Here is a 5,459-nt window from a genome sequence, read left to right as displayed (position 1 = left end):
TCTCTACATCATGCACGCGCATGAGGGAGACCACGCCTTGGCCTCATGGGCCGCACAACGCTGGAAGGCCCGGCCCAGTCATTCCCGTTAGCCCGCCTTGCTTCTCCTTGGACCGGGCCAAGGCCCACTGGTTGAGGCCACCCTTAGCACCCCACCTTTTTCCTACTGTTGGGCCAGCAGATTCAGCCTAGAGTCTATTTTGTTAGGCTCTGCGATTTGTCTATTATTCCAGGTTTTATCAGTTTTGCTTAAAAGCCCCTCATGTTCATGCATTTAATAACTCTACAATCCTACATTGGATTGAAACAAACTTTATATGTAAAATGCTTAGAATTTCATCGACTTTAATAATATCCAACTTTCATCCATGTTAAAAAAAATTTAAAATGCTGTTTGTGTTTATTTTGCATAATGCCATGCTAAAATGATTTGTTTCATAACTTAATAACTTCGGCTCCATTTTAAATAAACTTTATATGTAAATGGGGTAGAAAAATGCATAGAGTTGCATGTTTAACAACTCTAAAATATGGTTTAGGGCAGAACAGTACCAAATCTAATATATGCTCATGAGAATTTTTTTGGACTTGTTGCTTGTTGTTCTGGCCTCATTTCAACTTGCCTAGATAGGTAGTTTTCAATTGCTTCACCCCTTGTCATGTTTCTGAACATTTAATATTAATGGGTTCATAAACGAGAGAGAACTAAAGAAGTCATGTGGTGTTTCGTCAATATGCAACTCGTTGCATATTGAGCTCCACTTAATTTGTAGTATTGTTTGTCCATATTGCGATGGCATGCCTCATTAAACCTGACATGCATCATACTTGGATGTGCATCATGCCATGTTTATGTGATGGTTGTTTACTTTGTTGCTTGCTTCTTTCCGGGTTGCTTCTCTCGTTAGCTTCAGTTTCGTTCCGGGGTTGTGAGGATGCGCTCGACTACGTCCGTTTGTCTCCTTCGAGGACTCGTTCTTCTTCCTTGCGAGATTTCAGGAAAGATGACCATACCCTCAAAATCACTTCTATCTTTTCTTGCTAGTTGTTCGCTCCATCGCTATGTCGCGCTACCTACCACTTTTTATATCATGCCTCCCATATTTCCATGTCAAGCCTCTAACTCATCTTTCCTAGCAAACCGTTGTTTGGCTAAGTTACCGCTTTTGCTCAGCCCCTCTTATAGCGTTCTTAGTTGCAGGTGAAGCTGAAGCTTGTTCCATGTTGGAACATGGATATGTTGGGATATCACACTATCTCTTATTTAATTAATGCATCTATATACCTGGTAAAGGGAGGAAGGCTTGGCCTTATGCCTGGTGTTTTGTTGGCCTTGCTGGTCTTGTCTTACCATTGTCGAAATGTCTTGTAACCAGGATTCCGAGATTGATCGGGTCTTTCCGGGGGAATATCCTTCATTGACCGTGAGAGCTTGTGATGGGCTAAGTTGGGACACCCCTACAAGGTATAAACTTTCGAGAGCCGTGCCAGCGGTTATATGGCAGATGGGAATTTGTTAATGTTCGGTTGTAGAGAACTTGACACCGAACTTAATTAAAATGCTTCAACCGCGTGTGTAGCCATGATGGTCTCTCTCCGGCGGAGTCCGGGAAGTGAACACGGTTCTTGTGTTATGGTTGTGCGTAAGTAGTTTCAGGATCACTTCTTGATCACTTCTAGCTTCACGACCGTTGCGTTGCTTCTCTTCTCGCTCTTATTTGCGTATGTTAGCTACCATGTTTGCTTAGTGCTTGCTGCAGCTCCACCTCATTACCTTACCCTTCCCATAAGCTTAAATAGACTTGATCTCACGGGTGTGAGATTGCTGAGTCCTCGTGACTCACCGATACTTCCAAATAGTTGCAGATGCCGATGATACCAGTGCAGGTGACGCAACCGAGCTCAAGTGGGAGCTCGATGAAGATCTTGATCGTTGTTTTGTGTCTTTTCCGGTTGATCAGTAGTGGAGCCTAGATGGGACAATCGGGGATCTAGCATTTGGGGTTGTCTTCTTTTATTTTGGTTCCGTAGTCGGACCTTGATTGTACTCTGTGTGATGTATGTTTAACTTGTTATTTGTGTGAAGTGGCGATTGTAAGCCAACTCTTTATCCATTTCTTATTCATTACATGGGATTGTGTGAAGATTACCCCACTTGCGACTAAACCACCATGCGCTTATGCCTCTAAGTCGTGCCTCGACACGTGGGAGATATAGCCGCATCGTGGGTGTTACAAGTTGGTATCAGATCCATCCCCGACCTAGGAGCCCCTGCATGATCGAATCACTTACGTTGTTCAGTCTAGAACAAAATGTTTTGAGTCTTAGGATTATATATATCGGAGAGTAGGATTCTTTTTAATCCTCGGTCCCTTCGTCGCTCTGGTGAGGCCTCCTGACGTAGAAGTTTTGACTCTCCTCTCCTCAAATTTCACAATTTTTTTTAGGATCACGCGAGTATCTTGGAATCATTCCGATAGTCCTGTGATGAGAACATTGTTCTTGGTGCCTCCTGACATTTAGGGGTTGTGGCAGTGTCCCGGGGAGTTGAGCTTCGAGGTGTTGTCGTCACAATTTTATCATTGCAGTTCTGGAATACCTGAGTTTCGCCAACATCGTAAATCTCTTTTATGCAGTTGTTGGTGAGATAACCTCGATGCCACCCAGTACTGGGGCGGGAGTTCGGGAGTATTGCCATAACTTGTATAATGGATGCTATTCAAAGGTTGAGGTACACGATTTGTGAAGGTTTCTTGGTTATGTGTTGAAGGATGGATACAGCTGGATATAGGGATTGTTAGTTTGGGTGTGATATTATGCTTCCCCTGTATCCCCAACACCTGATTACATAACCAGAAAGTTTCGGGAGTTTATAGGTGGGAATTCAAGTAGCCCCTAGGATATCTTTCTGACAGATGCATGATATGAGATTGGGGTTCGACGTCTAGTGGTCCGCCTATCCACGATCGGTTTTACAGTGGTCTCATTGTGTCTTAAAGAGTCCTTGGCTATGCTGACTCGGGGACGCTTCGTATGTCATGTGCACTGCCTTGTACATGATGGTGTTGTACGATCGAGCCTGTCTGGGCCCCACCACGAAAGCTTCAGATGAAATCTCTATCATAGTTTGTTCCGGCTTATTCTGCGAGCCAAATCCATTGTTTTTGTTCCGAGTTGTGGTATTCTAGTTGCTTCAATGTCAAGTGTTGATTCCATACCTTTCCTAAGCGGTGTTCTCATATTTCTATGTGAATACTAATCCTTCATGATAATCGAGATTGTCATTTCAATCCTTTTTCATCTGGCGTGTTTCTGTTCAAGTGGATTCGATCATTTTCAACATTCGCAAAATCAACTCGAAGTCTTCTCAACATTATTTGTTTCATCCGTCCCAAGTTGCCTTTGTTTTCTCGCCCTCCCACCCTTTTTCTTCAAGGACTCGGATTTCTTAATCTGTTATCCATTTTATTGATGTGAAGTCTCTTCATCTTTTTCCTTCAAGTTTATTATTCTTCGTTCTTTTTCTTCTTCGGTGGATTCAATTCAAATTTTCGGCATTGATCATATTCCCTTCCTCGCTTCAAGTGCTTTCGTATGCCGGTGTATCTCTTAATCATTCACTTCTCGCTATTCAATTGTTTCGGAGTGCCGAAGATATCTAAGGAGATTCAAGTTTCCATTCTCAATTCACTCAAGTTCTTTTGAGGATGTTATCTCATTCAAGCCATTTTAATCAACCAGTGCAATCTTCCTTTCTAGTAATCATTCGAAGGTGTTTCTTTGAGTGGGCCCTAACCCACAGGTCTTTTTCCAGGATCTTACCCGACTCTTATTTTTCCAGAGTTATTCTCAAATTCATTGCAAAGTTTGACGTAAGAATGAATTGTCATCAATCAAATGTCTTTCTCCAAGATTTTCAAATTCTTTTCATCGTTGGTTCAACCTTTCTAATTTTCATCCCAGAGAATCTCAACAATTCATGGTGGTGTTTCTCGCCATCATTCTCTACATTTGAAGACTGAAGAAGTGTTTCCTCTAAATCTCGGTCCGTTCTCTCGAAGACTCGTGGTTCTGGCTTCATGCCATCCTCTCATAATTGTTTGCGATTGTGAGAATTCTTTTCATCCATCCAGAGCATTTCAGGAGTCTTTTCAGTTTGATTCTTCGGAGCTCATCTTCTCAGAATTATTCATTCTAGCTTTCAGCTCTCATTCTCGAATTCTTCCAGTGCATCGTTCAAGTACCCTCTAGTCAGCTCGTGATCTATTCGGTCTCATGTATCTGTATTCTTTCAAGTATCTTCATTCGCTTCCTAATTCCTACGGTGGTTTATTCAAGATTCTTCTTCCTTCGTTTTCATATCAATTCATTCGTTGTTTCCAAATCCTAAGGGTGGTTCGTTGAAGACTTTCCCAAGTTTATGCTATATCTCTCTCCTTTCTACGAGAATAAGTAGTATGCCTAATCCGTTGCTTGTCATCAATCTTAATTGGTGAAGGATACGCATCACATAATTCTTATTCTTGCTTCATCCAAATGATGGATTCATTCTTCCGGAGTTTGTTCACGATGAGTAAATTCTCGGTTCAAGTGCTTCATACTTTTCCCGGAGTTCCAAGATCTCTCAACTATATCACCACGAAGATTCATCTAAATCATTGCAAGGATTCACCTTGTGTTTTCAACTTCTCTTTCTTTCTATCATCCTTTTATTACCGGAGTTCTTCATGGAGGCTCTACATGATGGTTCATCAAGGAGTTAATTCCTTCTCGAAGTGTTCATCGAGATTATTTTCAGAGGAGCTCAAGTATTCTTCATCTTGCATTCTGAAGTGCAATTCTTTCCCTCTTATCTTTTGAGGTGGTGTTATGTCACTATCGACAATTTCCCTTCATGTTTCATGATTCACATGTTGTCCAGAATGACATATTTTAAACCCATCATTTTCAATTCGTTCATGAGATCCTTTGCAACCCGTCCATCTCTTCATTGGAGTTATCTTGGGTTATATTTCACCTAAAGCTTTTCCTAAGGATTGTTGTTATTTCTGGTGCTTATAAATTACCCAAGTTCTTCATTTATCCTTACGGTGAAATAAGTTTCTTGTCTCTTTGTTGATATCAATCCAATCTATTGTTTTCGTTAGTGGCAGAATTTCACCTCATAGTTTCGGGATGTTCTCCATAAGCCCACTACAAGCTTGTTCTTTTCGTTGTTGGTTTTCCAACAACTCCGTTCGACCTTTCTCCTAAAGATGCTTTTTCAAGCTCATTTGAGGTAGAAGATGTTGTTTTCTTCTTTGTTATTTTCAGTCCGTTCTATCTTTTGTTCCGGAGGCATTGTGATGTTGCACTCTTCGACCCATCATCCTTTTATTTATTGTCATTGATCATGTTCTTTCCTTTGCTTATCCATTCAACCGAAGTGTCGCGTCCAACATTCAACTTCTCTCATCTTAT

Source organism: Triticum urartu, chromosome 3A (assembly GCF_056163025.1).
Source record: "Triticum urartu cultivar PI428250 chromosome 3A, HENAU_Tu73, whole genome shotgun sequence".
NCBI classification, from domain to species: Eukaryota; Viridiplantae; Streptophyta; class Magnoliopsida; order Poales; family Poaceae; genus Triticum; species Triticum urartu.
The sequence above is the reverse complement of the archived record's forward strand: the minus strand, read 5'-3'. Positions refer to the sequence as shown.